The sequence below is a fragment of the Dama dama genome, chromosome 29, assembly GCF_033118175.1.
Source record: "Dama dama isolate Ldn47 chromosome 29, ASM3311817v1, whole genome shotgun sequence".
Lineage (NCBI taxonomy): Eukaryota > Metazoa > Chordata > Mammalia > Artiodactyla > Cervidae > Dama > Dama dama.
The window spans coordinates 58,694,980-58,711,870 of NC_083709.1; the positions used below are offsets into that span (position 1 = coordinate 58,694,980).

At 39.8% G+C, this 16,891-nt stretch overlaps 1 long non-coding RNA gene across 1 annotated transcript in view; it reads left to right on the top strand.

The window, feature by feature from the left end:
- LOC133048911 (uncharacterized) overlaps window positions 1–16,857 on the top strand; it is a 76,149-nt gene extending 59,292 nt beyond the window's left edge. The window contains exon 3 of the long non-coding RNA XR_009691145.1: window positions 16,673–16,857. This is a non-coding gene — a long non-coding RNA (uncharacterized LOC133048911). The remainder of the gene's footprint in view (window positions 1–16,672) is intronic.
- The last annotated feature ends 34 nt before the right edge of the window (window positions 16,858–16,891 follow it).

The following is a 16,891-nucleotide window of genomic DNA, read 5'->3' on the forward strand; positions in this document are numbered from 1 at the left end:
GCACAGATGAAACCTGTTTCAATGATCATTTTTCTTTTTCACACATCAAAAAAAGGCAGTCTCCAGAGCAGTTACTGTGGTATACAGTGCCATATTATTTTGTAATTAATGAGTAAGGCGTGAGGTCCAAAGAGAGTTCTTGGAAATCTGAGTGCTTTGAGAACACACATGTGCCTTAACTCACTACCTTAAATTTTCATAGGCCTTATAGATTTCAAAAGTAATATACATGCTAGGGTCCAGAGATGATTTTTTTTTCTATATGAATTCTTGTGTTTGTTGGTTGTAGTTTTAAAGAGTAGAGTTAGCCCAGAATAGCTTTTGTAGCAATAAAAAGTGATTTTATTGAAGGTCTGCTTTATTGCTACTGAACACAATGCATTTGTTATCTGCTTTTATTTTCTCTGAGGAAAGTCTCAGAGAGAAAAGGAAACCTTTGCAAATCTCTGCATTCTAGAAGCTTACTTCAGTGCACTGATAGCACCGTGGATAGCACATTCACATCCGTGAAACACTCTGAAGCTTACAGTTGCCTTGTTAGGGTAAGTCATATTAACTCTCTCTTCTAAGTGAAGAGAGGATCCCTCAGGGATGCACCAGGGTCATCACAGGTCCCTGCTGTTATCCCCACAGCAGCATGGCTCCACTGGGAATAACACAGCATCTGAGATTTCAGACCGGATTTGGGTCAGAGGGTTAGGAGTTATCCGCTCCACATTCCACAATCACTTGTTGCCTGAAGTAGGGCATGAATCCAGTGTCAGCTCTGGTGAACTTCAGTCTGCTCCTTGATGGGCATTTCCCAATCATTCCAAGTCTTTGTAGTTTCTCCTTCTTCCCGCACTGAGACAACACAAAGCAGGATCAAGGCTGCAGACTGAGATGAGGGGCAAGTTTTAAAGACTGTTCTTGCATAACTGAAGGCAAGTAGCCAAATAGGTGAAAATTACATATTTTATAATTGTTGTTTAGTCGCTAAGTCATGTCCAACTCTTGAGACCCTGTGGACTGTAGCCCACCAGGCTCCACTGTCCATGGGATTCTCTAGGCAAGAATACTGAAGTGAGTTTCCATTTCCTTCTCCAGTTGCCATTTCCTTCTCCTTTTACAGTGAAAATATGTAATTCCTAGGAAAATTTCCAAAGAGAGAAGGGCCAAGAAAGATTGGAATTTGCTCAAATCCTTGCAGCCTTAGGCCCATAAATTTGTGCAAAAAAGCATACTTTGGAAGCTCATTCAAATATTCTACCTATAGAATAGAATTCACCATAATTCAGACCCTTTTGGGTCTGGGTAAAGACATGTATTTGCTAAGTTGCTACATGGACTCCACTATAAGGGAACTTGCTAGAAAGTAGCCCATTTGGATCTTCCTCATCCTCTCCCACCCCTACGTAAGATTTCTATGCATACAGGATAAGACGTTTGGGAAATGTCTTTGAGATATTTCTATTCATTTTTCTTTGCATAAAATGTACCACAAAGGCCATGGAAAAATTGAAATGGCTCATTGATTCTATATTACCAACCTCAGTGTACAATGTTTTGCCTGTTGTCAATGGTCTCCCTCTTACCTTCTTCACACTGATGAGTAAAGTGAAAGACAAAAGTGTGTCATTAGAGAAACTCATCTTGACAACTAGCAGTGGTAGAAATGTTCTTGGGAGAAGGAAACCACAATAACATTCCACAACTAGCAGCAGCTTCTGGCACTGTATAGGTTTAATTATAAACCTTTAAGGGCCTGTTTCATCTTTCGGTCTTATACAGCTTGTTCTGCTCAGGCAAAAGGAAGGGGCAAGTTAGGTACTTAGATACATGATATAAAAGCTTTCTTCTCCTCCTGCTTTCTTCCATTAGGAAAAAGAAGAGAGAAGTTGGTTTGTAAATTTTCCTTTGCACAAAGATCCATACTGCTTGAATGTCATGTATTCTGTGTGTATAAATAATATGTATGTGCATGTGTGTATATTCTCATATTCACAGAGCATGTCTAGCCCTATTGCTGTTGTGGTATTATGTATGCATGTGTACTAAGTTGCTTCGGTTGTGTCCAACTCTTGCGACCCCATGGAATGTAGCCCACCAGTCTCATCTGTCCATGGGATTCCTCAGACAAGACTACTGGAGTGGGTTGCCATGCCCTCCTCCAGGAATAGTAGGTATGGGTCTCTACATTTGTAATGACACCCTCGCTTTCACACTCATTTCCCTACAAACATAGGAAGAACGGAGTTAGTGATCATGTACTCTGTCTGTAGTGCCTCCTAGAGTTGTAAGCTGCAGCAATTTTGGTCCCCTCCCCCTCTAAGGCATTGTTTAAAACAATAACACCTACTCTAGATATGGTGATTATGGAGAATTGATAAGCTATGTGAATAAAAGTCAGTTTCTTTTCCCAATTGTTTTGAATAAATAAGTATTAGCAGTGTTCATAGCTCCTTCATTCCTTTATTTAGGCTTTTAGAAGCTTAGCACTGTAACGGACAAATCTGGAATATTTTGAGAAAGAAAAAAAAAACATGTTTGAATTTCAACAAAATAAGGAAGAGGGACTCCATCTTCAGGGTATATGGAAATACATACAGTATTTCAGATAAGGAATTTGCTTCACATGATTGTGAATATTATTTTCTTTTTCTTACTTTCAGGTATTTTTAAACTGCTGAGGTGAATTTGTGTTTAAGAACCATCACTTTTAACATCCCATAAATCATATTACATTATACACAACTGGTTGAAATTGTTAAATAATAATCAACAATTATTATTGTCTGGAATGTCAGGCAGAAGCCTTCCAATCTAGCTTTTTACTTCTCGGGGATTGTGTGAACTAGAAAAGGCAGTGGAAATGGAGAAAAAGCATCAAGATAAGTAGGAACAGTGAAGAAACATCCATGAAGTAATGGCATAGTCAAGGATTCATAACTTGTACACTTTAATGAAATTTTTAGTGAAACAGAAATTAACATAGGGTGCTTTACCTTGAAAAGGCATGGCCTTAATCTACGGATGGTGTGGGAAAAGCCCCCTTAGCCCCCCTCTCTGTATATGGACCACTGTAATCTTCATAGACAATGTGGTTGACCTGAAAAATTCAAGCTAAATTGAACATCTATGAGAGATTTTAAGTTTCTAGAACTTTTGAGGGGCCACTCTAAGTAGTGGAATCTAGTCATTAGCAATTTGTTTACTCTGAATAACTCTGTGAATAGGGACCAATATGGTTTGACTATTAGGCATTTGAGATGATTTTTCATGATTAACTCCTAGCATACTCTCGCTGGCGTATGGTAGATGTATACTCACAGGAAGCGATATCCACATAGGAAATCTAGGTTATTTCACTAATTGCTGGCAAAGTGCTCAATGTCTTCTCATTGCCTGGCTTTTCTGGCAAGATGGACTGGAGTATGTGGCCCATTCCAGAAGACTTTGTGGCTACTTTTCCAACCAGTGGCATAATCAAGGATGGAGAGTCTGTCAAGGAACAGGATCTTCTGTACTCACCTCATGAAAAAAGAAAGCTTAGCATTCTCAACCACCACTCTGTTCTGGAGACTGGAAATATGTGGAATGCACATCTCTTATCTAGGCTGGGGACACAGGATGGAAGTTTCATCCACTGGTGTGCACATTTTCCCCTAAATGTGCAACATATTGGGCTCTTTCCTAATTATCTCAATGAGATGTTTCTGAGTCTGAACATTTTGAGAATCACAGGTGTAGGAACCTGAGTCCAGAGAAAAAAGTAAGTATGAAGATGCCTTCTGGACTCAGGTTCCTAACACCTGTGATCCTCAAAATGGTTCCCAAACCAGCAACAACATCACCTAGGAATTTGTTAGGCATGCAAATTCTAGAGTCTACTCAGACTTATGAATCAGAACATGGGGCAGTCTGTTTGAACAAGCCTTGCAGGTGATATTGAAACTAAAGTTTGGGAAGCTCTGTTTTAGATGAGTACTTCTGAAAATTAATGAGCATACTACTGGGTATTGTGTTAAAATGCAGACTGAGTCAAGAAGAGGGGCTTCAGGCTCCTAGGTGATACCAGTGCTGCTGGCCTGGGCACCATACACTGAAAAGCAAGGGTCCAAGTGTCATTATTGTTCTGGATATGTGTACTTTGGAGAGTTTTAGCCTGGTGGTGAATGTCTTCCAGGCTTCCCAGGGTTCAGTGATGAAGAAACTGCCAGTCAAACAGAAGACACAGGTTTGATCCCTGGGTCAGGAAGATCCCTTGGAGAAGGAAATGGCAACCCACTCCAGTATTCTTACCTGAGAAATCCCATGGACAGAGGAGTCTGGCAGCTACAGTCCATGTGGTTACAAAGAGTTGGACATGACTTGGCGACTGAAATGAAAGTCACTCAGTCATGTCCGACTCTTTGAGACCCCATGGACTATACAGTCCATGGAATTCTCCAGGCCAGAATACTGGAGTGGGTAGCCTTTCCCTTCTCCAGGGGATCTTCCCAACCACCAATAACAATGAATGTCTTCTTTAGGATGGAAGAATTAACCTTTTTTCCCTCTGGGCATGTATAGAATTTGTCATATTCTGTAATTATTTATTTGTTTATTTCTATTCCTCACTGGTCTGTCAACTTATTGAGAGCAGGAAAAATGTCTATATTTGTAGCAACTTTAAGTGCTTGACATATAGAATACCTTGATTATGGATTATAGAGCAAAATTCTGATATCTTTACTATGGCTGTATCCATATAGCCTAGCAATAAGAGATGTATTAAAACTTGTTGCAGATAACTTGTGTGTTATTTATTTGACAACCGTATTACTGTTGTTTCCTGCCAGTTCTAGAGAGAATGAATGGTAAAATCCATGAGCCTGAAATTCTTTAAGCACAGTCAAAATATGGTGAACTTTTTATCTTCAGTGGCTATGTGTCCAGAGAATAGTGGGAGTAAAGTGAAACTGATTTTGATCTGATTCCTGGTGAACCAGGGTTTCTTAATGACTTTCTTCTTTGAGTTAGAGATTGTCAGACCCCAGGAGAAAAACTGGAGAGGTCGGCATTCTATCTGGAAAAAGACTACTCTTACTTTACCCATGACAGAAGCCGAAATTCTTTTCTCCCTCTGTTCAGAATAATATGGTCAATATTGTGGATTATCTCTTTTTTAGTCTGTTTCTCTTTAGTCAGTAAGTTCCTGATAAGAATAAAAATGTTTATCTAGCCTGTGAAAATATCCAGCATTTTATTTTAAAGAACCCTGGCTAGTGAGGTCACCTCTCCGTTGTTGCATTTCTTTTGTGTGTTCATAGGAATATTCTCTAATAGCATGAAAATTGACATTACTGGCCCTGGGACAAGACTAGTGAAAGTGAAGTGAAAGTGTAAGTCACTCAGTCATGTCTGACTCTTTGTGACTGCATGGACTATAGCCCGCCAGACTCCTCTGTTCTTGGAATTCTCCAGGCAAGAATACTGCAGTGGGTTGCCATTTCCTTCTCCAGGGGATCGTCCTGAACCAGGGATTGAACCCAGGTCTCCTGCATTACAGGTAGATTCTTTGCTACTGAGCCACCAGGGAAACCCCAGACAAGACTAGGGATATCTGGTAATACCCAACTGAATTGATCATATCTTCACCCAGAAGAAATCCTACTAGAAGAATTGGACTACGTGTCTTAGTAGAAAGCAAGTCCCACATTAAAAGTGGCTAATAGGTAAGAATTCCATGAAGAATATAAGGTAAAATTAAGTGATCTAAACTTGCCTGTCCTAATTTTACTGAATGTTAAAGGCTTGAAATCACATCTTTGCCGATGCAGTCTTCTATTATATTTATCACAATTATAGGTTTCAGTAGTGCTCAATACAGTTCTCCAAAATTAAAAGAGTTCCCAAAGTACTATTCACCCAAAAGCCTAGATAAACACATCCTTCTTCGACAAACTACAGAAAACAGTAAGTCGTATCACATTTTCATTAGATGTTTAATTATCACAGTCCTTCACAAAACATTTTATTTACAATTTCTAAATCATTTCACTTGGGATCACAGCAGTTAGTCTATTAGAAAGATTTTCAGTAGAGTCTGGTTTTAAATTAAAATCAGCTGGCTTTCACAGATCAAGGAGCAGGTAGGAAATCTATTGTGCCATCCAGACCACCAGGACTATAAATTGATTTGAAGCTCTGGCCCCATGGAATGTTTACTGTCTGGGCAGCTATCCAGAGACATCAGTAAAGAGGGCAATTCCCTCGTTTTGTAGACATTCTCTCTCATATTGTAACATTTCTGTTTCAAGTTTATATTTTAAAATAAAAATTTTCTATTAATGTGAAAGAATCAACTGAAAAAAATCTTTATTACATTTGTCGAAGGATATTTTGCTCTTGGGGAAATTATCAATCAAGATATGAACCTGAAAAAACATATCTAAAACTCACATTATCACTGGTTTCCTTTATTTATCCTTAGAGCAAGCTGCTGAGAGCTGAAGAGGTAACCTTCCTTCTGAAGTTTTCAAGTAGGAAGGACGGAAGACTCTTATCTTCCTTTAAAAATTTGTGATAGCATCATATGTCATTAGGAAAATGCAAATTGAAACAACAATGAGATACTACTGCGTACCTCTTAGAGCAGTTAAAATATGGAGCATTGACAGCACCAAATGCTGGTGAGGATGAGCAGCAACAGGACCTCTCATTCATTGCTGGTGGGAATGCAAAATGGTACCAACATTTTGGAAAGCAGTTGGTTAGATTCTAAAAAAACCTAAACATACTCTTACCATATGATCCAGCAATCGTGCTTCTTGTTACTTACCCAAAAGAGTTGAAAACATGTCCATGCAAAAACATGCATGCAGCTGTCTATAACAGTTTTATTCATAACTGCTGAAACTTGGAAACAACCAAGATGTCCTTCAGTAGCTGAATGGGTAAATAAATGGTATAGATTAGTCAGTTTTACTCCTCAGGTAGGAGACGTTGATAATATGGAAAGCTATGTCTGTGTGGGGACATAGGTATACATAGGATGCATATAGGTAGTCTCTGTACCTCTTCTCAGTTTTTCTGTAATTCTAAGAAAATCAGACAATGGACTACTATTCAGCATTAAGAAGAAATGAACTATAAAGCCATGAAAACATGGAGGAAATTTAAATGTGTATTACCAAATGAAAGAAGCTAAGCTGAAAAGTCTACATACTGTATGATTTCAACTGTATGACATTCTAGGAAAGGCAGAACTGTGGGTTGGGGGAGCAGGCTCAAGAGGGAGGCAATATATGTTTACTTCTGGCTGATTCATGTTGTTGCATGGCAGAAACCAGCACAGCATTGTAAAGCAATTATCTCCCAATTAAAAATAAAAAAAATGTTAAGGGACTGTGAAGACAGTAAAAAAAGATCAGTGGTTGCCAAAGGGTAGGCAGAAGTGTTAGGAGGGGTAGGTGAATAGGAGGAGCACAGAGAATTTTTAGGGCAGTGAAACCACTTCCTATTATACTATAATAATGGATATATATTATTACACATTTGTCTAGACATATTGATAGAATGTACAGCCTACAAGTGTGAACCCTAATGTAAACTATGGACTTCAAATAACTTTGATTATGGTATAGATTAATCACTTTTATCTCTCTGGTGGGGGATGTTGTTAATATGGAAAGCTATGTCTGTGTGGGGGCATAGGTATACATAGGGTACGATTAGGTAGTCTCTGTACCTCTTCTCAATTTTTCTGTGATTCTAAGACTGCTGTAACAAAAAGTCGCTTTTTCTAACACGGAAATAAACACATCATTTATTTTTTTTAAATCTATGATAGTTTAACTTATGGCCTAGAGAATGAAAAATGTATCTGATTATGAAACAAAAGGATTCTAACTACAGATACTGCATAGTCTTCGTATAATCAAAGTAGAGGGTGTTTAAGTTTTACGTCTTAAAAGAGATGGATCATGAAGAAAGATTAATAGATATCTCTCATTCTACCTCTTCCAGAACAGGGCCCAGGCCAGATTGCTAATTACTGGAGGGTCAAATAAACAGAGGTCACTCAGTTTTGAAAGACTTCATTCATTCTTTCATTCTATACATTTTTTGCTCAATATACAAATGAAGGAACCCCATTTAGATGGCATAATGACAGTCCGGGGGGTATTTAGAACCCATCTTGAAGCAGCCTCTTCTTCTCTTTTTTGAATATTGTATTTATTTACTTATTTGGCTGCACTGGGTCTTAGTTGTGGCACATGGGGTCCCATGTTGTGGCATGCAACCTCTTAGTTGTGGTATGTGGATCCAGTTCCCCGACCAGGGGTTGAACCCTGGCCCCTTGCATTGGGAGCATGGAGTCTTAGCCACTGGACCACCAGGGAAGTCCCAAGCAGCCTCTTCTGTATGAGAGCACCTCTGCCAAAAGTCTACCCAGCCAACAGGAAAAACTAGGAAAGTTATCAACTGCTTAAATTTGGGCAGGCCCTGATGATTTATTCTGATGCAATAAGCCGTAGAATCTAAACGAGGTATAGGAGGCAAAGAAAAAAAAAAGGAAAGGAAGTTTGGTGACTGCTTATACAAGAGCGGTCTCTCAGCATTAATGTGAGAAAAGGAAATGGTATTTTTATTTTCATTAAAATGCAGCAAGCATCAACATCAGAAAATAGATCCTCTTTCCCCATGGCTGGAAGTATATAGAAGCAGATGAGAGGGTGCATTCTTCTGGGTGCTGCTGGGGAGTTCACTAGCCCAGATCTGTCACCCCACACGTGAGCACAGACCTACAGGGAGGAGGAGGAGATTGAGGAGGACTGGGTGGATCCCTGTTCTAGCAGGCACTTGGCTAGTTCTGGAAGGCCCTTCCTTACTTCATTCCTCAAGTCTGTGTTGAAGGCCTTCTGTGTACCAAGACAGAGCAGTCCTCTCAGGTTCTTCCTAATCTAATGGAAGAAACAGGTAAGCAAGCAGACAACTGCAATATGGTGTTGAAGAATCACATGTAAGAGTTTTAAGAGCATCAAGAAGAGCATTTACTTCTGACTTGGGTGATTCAGGGAACGCTTTGTAGGGGAGGGTAACATCTAGGTTGATACTCAAAAGATGAATAAGCCAGGTGACACCCCAGTAGTGTAGACAGGAGAGGGGGGCAGGAGCAGACAGGAGGCAGCAGATGAGGGCACTGAAAGAGTTCACAGCACGTTCAGAGGCCTGGAGGAGAAAGGGAGCATAGTGTGTGTGGCTGAAGCATGTTCTGGAAGGAGGAGATATGGGGCTGGAGAAATGGGGCTGCAGATACAAGAAAGGGAAGACCCTTATAAGTTACACTGAGAAGTTTGAATTGCATCAGAGAGTCTCAAAAGCTGTGCTCTGGACAGTTTTGGAACCTCTATAAATGTCCCAAAAGGAATAAAGTGGATTCCATGGGAGGAGAACTGTGATTCTGAGATCTTTGAATAATCATATAAAGACCATGTAGGGAAAGGAAGTAGGGTATATAGCAGCAGCAAGAAGGGTAGTTCATTTGTTCCTTCAGATTTTTACAGAAACAGCATTATCCACTTGGTGATGGAAATTCAAAGACAAATCAAGGAGTGGTGCTTCTCTCAGGACCTCACAGGGATGGTGCGATGTGATGAGAGGTGGGGCACGGTCATTATAACACAGCAGGGTGAGTGCTGTGATGAAGACTTGTCAAAGGTCCTGGGGAAGTGCTGGGGGCAGGCGGTGAAAGCTCAGCCTGGTGGTGTGTAGTAGGTTAACTGGTGGTTCTCCCAAAAATATGTTCACCCAGAAGCTGTGAATGTGACCTTATTTGGAAAAAGGGTTTTTGCAGATGTAATTAAGGATCTCCAGATGAGATCATTTGAGACTAGGGTCTTAAATCCAAAGCAGTGTCTCTATAAGAGATAAGAGAAGGAGAAGATAAAGACATAGAAGAGAAGACCATGTGAAAATGGAGGTGGAAATTCAGGTTTTGTTGTCAAAAGCTAAGGAATGTTTACAGCCACCAGAAGCTGGCAGAGGCAAGGCTGAACTTCCCTCTAGTGCCTTCAGAGGGAGTGTGGTTCTCCCAACACCTGGATTTCACACTTCTGATCTCTAGACCTGCGCGAGAATAAGTTTCTGTTGTTAGAAGCCACCCAGTTGTTGGTCATTTATTACAGTAGCCTATGAAACTAATATCCAGTGGAAGCTATGCAACTTATTGAAGAAAGCATGCCTGAGTGAAGTCTTAAAGCCAGAGAGAAACAGCTCAAAGGATGTGAGTGGGACTAGGAGAAGGATGGACGAGAGGTAGGGATGGAAGGGCATGTGGCATGGTGTTCAAGGAAGTGTCTTGAAAGATTAAAGGAGTGATCTTGAAAATGTATTTGTATCTAATTATCTCATGATTGATATCACCAAAAAGAAAAGGGTTTTTAAACCTAGGGACATGCCTCAGAAGAGATTACTGTGGACAAACAGTTATGGAAAATGATGTATAGACTGCTCGTATTCTGAGACCCGAATTTCACATAAACACACTGACACCTCAGAGAAATTCCGACTCTTTCCCCTAGAGCTTCCAACTTTGTGCTTGTGTATGTGTGTGAAACACCTATTAGCAGCTCAAGGAAAATAGTGCTTCCAGAGCGCACTTAGGAAACAATGGCCCGGATAATGTTTGGAGTGTGTCAGGAAGACTCCTTTACCCTATGAAACCAAACTGTCAGGGCTCTTTTCCTTTATTTTTTCTTTTGAGTAACTTTTTGGTAATTTTGTAGTTGTGGGAGTTTTTTTGGTGATTGTAATAATTGTGTATTTTCTAAAATTACCTTAATAATGACAACTTTTTATTTTTAGTGTTTTTTGATGGTTGTTGAAAGACTAACAATTTGCTTCCAGGAGTTTACCCTGTAGGCTAATGCCTCAGAAAGTTTGAAAAGCCGATTCTGCAAAATGGGTTTAACTCAGAACTAGGGTGAGAGGCCATGCAATGTCCTGAGAAGGGTGAAAGTCTCAACCTCCGCATGGCTGTGTGGTAGATGACGGTGAGGATGCAGATGGAGAAAGTCTGGGCAGAGTAACAGCCAAGTCTGGTGTCTCCGGGGTCTGGTAGCACAGAAACTTGTGTGTTCACTCAGCCACTCACTCACTTAGACCAAGTGTGGCTTGTCTTTGTAGCTCTTTCTCCCCTGCTCTTTCATTCTGATTTCTGGCCAAGCAGGCCGCCCTCTTAAGGGTTCTCAGAGAGTGATTGATCCCCGTGACTGATCCCCATGACTGGAGCAGGACACGTGTCAGTGTTTTGGTCATCTGTGTTAGCTTCTCCTGGGATAACACAGCTTTTCCTCAGGATGGGCAGAGGAAGATGAATGACTTTCAGAGGATGATATGTGCGGATAAGTTGTTTGACCAAAGCAAGCTGCAAGTGTGCAATGATTAAGCCAAAGATAGTTGAAAATATTTTATTTAAATAATAACAACAAAACCTCCAAACCTATCCATGCCTGTAAACTACATTTTATGGTGGTAACTTAAATGACAATTAAATGATGCCAAACACCTCAGAGTCACTTCTGAGCACTCCTGGATCACCGTCCCCAATTTCGTTCACACTTGGGGTTTTGGAATCTTAACCAAAAGCAATTCACAGAGAGAGTTTTCTTCCGTGACAAACATTTTAAAGCTATTAAAATTTGATTTGTCTTCTTTCTCTCTCTGTTTCTTTCTCTCGGCTTAGTTTTAGCTTTGTGCTTGTTTGTTTTATAGATTAGGCCTGATTTTAAAGTGTCTGTAAATCTTTCCCTAAGTAAAGGACAGCTTGCCGATCTGTATGCAAATGATATACTTGCCTGCCTTAAAAATTTAAGATTGACTTTGAATTGACCCCGTGCTTTATCCCTCAGTGGAGAAAAATGAAAGGATATTTATAATACCTGTGGACATTATGTACGATACCAGTGGGAGGTTTCTCCAACAGTAGATGAATAGCAGAAACACGGGCAGAGTAAAATGTGGCAGATATATGCAAAAGGCAGATTGAAACTGATTTACATGGCTGGGTATTACTTACTGTAGTTCTCTGTGGTTTCTGCCTCTCAGATACCCACACTGCTATAATTTTTTGTAAAAATAAAGGATATAAAAAACTGAAAAAAAGCACACATATGATCACCTATGAATTGAGTCCCCAAAAGTTTGTAATATACAAGTTTTATTGTTTCTTTCTAAATGTATCATGATTTTGGTAACTACTAAAGCAGTTTCTTACAGTGACCTTTTTACCACCTGGGGGCAAGCCACAAAAATCTCATTTGTATTGGAAGCTCATGTGCTTCAAAATGCATACCCCACTGCACATCAGTTTTCACGATTAGCAAAGACATTCTTTGTTTTATTTTTTGAATCTGTATTTTCACATTGCCTTAAAAATTAAAATAGACAGAGCAGAACATTGACCTGGGATGAAATATGGATTTTTTTATGCTTCTCTCAAACTCAAATTTTATTAAGGTTATTGAAAATAAGATCATTTCAAAACCAGAAAAACCAAAAGGATAAAATTGCATGAGATTAACATACCTATTCTTATCCTACAACAAATATATCTCAGTCCAAACCTCAGCAATTTCTTGGACCACACTGTTTCAAAGCTACATTTTTTGGTGTTTAGTTTTGATTTCCACAGTAGCACATTTACCGTCCTGTGTTCTCAAATGAGAAGGTTGAAATCCCCCAGGTCACTTGGGCAGTGGCTGGAGCCAGAGTCTTCATATCCTAAGGATCATGAGTTAAGCCTGTTCCCTTAAAGTTTTGCATTCATGGGGTCACAGTTACACAACTGGAAGTGCTGCAACTGAGCATCCCCAAAGACATGATTGTGAAAGTAATGAAAGGCGATATTCTCCTTTCTTTGCCCCTCGTCTACCTTCATGAAAACCTCCTACCCATCACCTGTTATGTCCAGGGCTCACGGATGCTTTTCTCTTTCCTTTATTTACCAACAAACTATCTGATATCAGTCTCCTTCACTGAATGCCTAGCAATAGATGTTTGTTATTGAATGAATATTCCAGTTGGAGGAGATGGATTAGAAAGAAAGATTAAAGAGGATGAAATGGGTCATACAGTATAAATGGATCTTTCTGGCAACAAAATAAAATAAATCACACTTGTGTCTTCCAACCTCAGTCTTTTCTTCATAGGGTAAATAGGAAGAAATATGGCTAAGATGAGTTGACAACTATTTCAGGAGCAGAAGGAAAATCAGAGGTGGCAGGAGAGGGATAGAACCTTCTGGGAGAAATCAAATTATTCCAATACCTTCCCGTGTGTTCTGGCCTGAGGTCATTATTGAGGGCAAAGGACCATTCAGAAGGGAAATTACTATGACGTGATGATGTGTTCAATAGTAGGAAGGAAAGAAGTCAAAAGACCAAGTAGAAGTTAAAGAGATATGTTTGTAATAGACACAGGAGTATTACAAGGACGATGACATGGCTGGATGGCATCACTGACTCGATGGACATGAGTTTGAGTAGACTCCGGGAGTTGGTGATGGATAGGGAGGCCTGGCGTGCTGCGATTCATGGGGTCGCAAAGAGTCAGACACGACTGAGCGACTGACCTGAACTGAACTGAAACTTTGTGGGAGAAAGATTCTGGGTTTGGCAGACCTGTTGCATTTCTTGCCAGCTCTGCAATGCATGTAACAAAGCATGGACCCCTATTTCCTTAAGGTGAGGGCTCAACCTCATGGTTCCTAGATAGCTGGGTCTCAAATTAGCCTTTCTCTCTTTTACTTCCTGGTGATCTCTTGTGTGATAGTTGGGGGAGAAGAACAGGGAATCCTCAAAGAGTGTGAGGTCACCTCCCTCTGTGGGGAAGAAGAACTTAGGATTCCTCTATGAATGCTATGCCAAGTCAAGGAATGAGATTCCTTCATAGTTCCTTTTGGAGTCATCATTAAAATACTCCCTGGCTTGTATGTCACCAGTTCTTTATTGGGAGAGGTCAGAGTTAAATAATGTGTTTCCTTTACTGGAGGAATTTGGATTTTATGACATTTCTTTCCTTAAGAAGTGAGAAAGTTTAATCCTTGTTAATGGGAATTCTGTCATTATTCAGCTACAAAAAAGTAAGGTGTTATACCAAAGCATTCTTAGCCCTCTCCAAACAAAATGAGGTGGACAGCTTCCTATTCTGCTGGTTCAGGCAGTGGCTGCTGGGAACAGAAGTGCCAAGGTCAAACTAAAAGGGGTATAGACCCCCTACACTGTGCCTCTGCATCTCTTATCTTCCAAGAAAGAGAGGAACATCCGGGAACCAGTCTGATGCTCACAGGCAGTCCTCAGTGTTAGAAGCTGGCCTGATGCTCATAGCTAGATGAGCTGTTCTCCAGTTGGACATAAACAATTTCACAGAATGGAAGCGTCAGGCAGGAGCACTCTTGGAAAAATGAGAAAACTCGAGCCCACTTCATAATTTTTTTCAATAAATAAAATCACTGTGCGATCCACAGAGTATCAAACATCATCTTTCTTGGCTAATATGAAGGACCGCCCTTCTTTACCAGCTTCATTTCACTTTAGACTGCCTTTCTTATAGATACAATTTATTGAGATAGCCTGTCGTAAAATTGTTGCCTCTTTCAGACAGCCCTCAATCCAGAAAGCTCCTACTTCCTTAGTTCCAGCCTCAAAATACTATAAATCCTTTCTAATCCTCTCTTATTAAGATACCCATATTTCCTTACGGTAGGTACTCTTCTTTGCTAGTAAATCCTCAATTTGTTCATCCACGGATGTGTACCTAGTGGCATTTGGCTGGAGTGAATTGACACCTAACTCTTCCTGAAATGTGATAAGCTTGTCTACTGTTGGATCCTTCAGGACTTTGGTCACTGCTTTCTACACACCTGCTGCTAATACACAAATTGAAAGAGTGACATGGATTATAGATACGTGAAAGTTAGGACTCACATTTGCAAATGAAAGAAAACCCAAGCCGAAAACACACTAAGAAAAAAAAAAGAAAAAGGATGAGATCATTATCTCTAGTGAATAATTCCAGGAATACATTTGGCTGCAAGAATGTCTGCATGGACATCCTGCCGTTTGCAACATGGATGGACCTTACCTGGAGGACGTTAGGCTAAGTGAGAGGTCAGACAGGGTGACAAACACTGTATAATATCAATTATATGTGGAATCTAAAAAAGCCAAACTTGTAAAAACAGAGTAAGATGGTGGTTACCAGGGGACGGGAGGAGGGATAGGAGAGATATTGTTTAAGGGTATAAATTGTAGCTAGCAGTAAATAGGCCCTAGAGATCTAATGTGCAGTATAGTAAATATAGACCACAATATTATATTATAATCATCAAACTTTCCAAGACACTAGATCATAATTATTCCAACCACTGAAAAGCAATAATTATGGGATGTGGTGGAGGTGGTAATTATCACTACAATGGCAATCATACTACAATATATGAATGTATTGAATCAACATGTTATATATCTTAGAGTTTTACAATGTTATATGTCAAATATATTTTGAGAAAAAAGAAACTCTGTATAGGAGATTGAAACAACATAATCAAAAATTGTTTCTCTCCATCTCTCATTCTTTTTTCTACTATATTGGAAATGTTCATCATTTTTGTTGGCTCTCATAAGCCTGTCACAATGTATCAGCAAAGTGCATTGTTTAGCTGGCCTAGCCTGGGTCATATGGTCCACCTCTGCATCTAGAAATGATCCCACCCAGGCCAAATGGAGCAAGAGCATGAGATATGGGAACTGTCAAGCTGAAGTTCATTGCACATTAAGAATCTTATTGGTGGCAGGGATTTGAGAAGCAGCGACTGAAAGCTGGATCAAAGAGAGTTTGTGAAAGCATAGGTTTTGGAAGTTGTATAGATTAAAGAAATACCTAAGTCTTGCTCATGCCTGCTGGTATAGCATTGCTTTAAATAAAATTTTAGAACTGGATGGATGTTGATGGGAGAAATTTAAAAAAAAAAGAGTTCAGGGGATATGTAGAAGCTAAGAGCAAGATTTTAGGTATTAAAATCACTAAAATTGATCCTTGAACAACATGGAGTTAGGGGCGTCCAACCTCCACGCAGTCAAAAATCCACATTTAACTTCTAGTCAGCGCTCCCTGTGGATTCAACCAACTTTAGATCATGTATTACGATAGTATTTACTATTGAAAAAAATCCATGTATAAGTGGACCCATGTAGTTCAAACCTGTGTTGTTCAAGGTTGTTCAATTGTGTAATTATGTGAGGCTAGTGTTTTTCATTAAGAAGGGAACACACGCAGAATAAAATAGGCTTCTTGGAAGCAAGAATTAACCTAGTTTTCTTCTGCCTGGACAACTCTCCCTGTCACTCTTCACTGCTTTCCTAGTCATCCTCAGGTTCCAGCTAAAGAACATGTCCTCTGAATAAGTCTTTTCCAATCCTTTAAAGGTCAGATCCCATCTTCTATAAATTTCACAGCATCATTTCCCTAAAATAACAGGAGAGCAAGGTGTTTGCACCTAGCGTCTTATCTAGCACATATGAGGTGTGCATTGGATATTGACTGATAAATTTATTAGCAATCACCCCAACAGGTGTTTGCTAATTTAAAAAGGATTTAAAAGCATACTAGAGTCTTCTAATATTGATTGTATTTTTGTCTTCTTAAGGATAATAAAGGGTGAGCAGATACTCAGCCACATCAAAGAAGAGATCTAAAGTCTACATTGTGACCTGAGAATAGAGCGAAGCCTTTCAGCCTTATAATCTTGAGAACAGTTAACCAAATGATCGCTTGAAGTTCCTGTTCTCGGCAACACCATGATGCTGCAGGAGACCCGAGTCCAAAGTTCACCTGTTTTATTTCAGGTCAGTTGAGCAAGAACCAA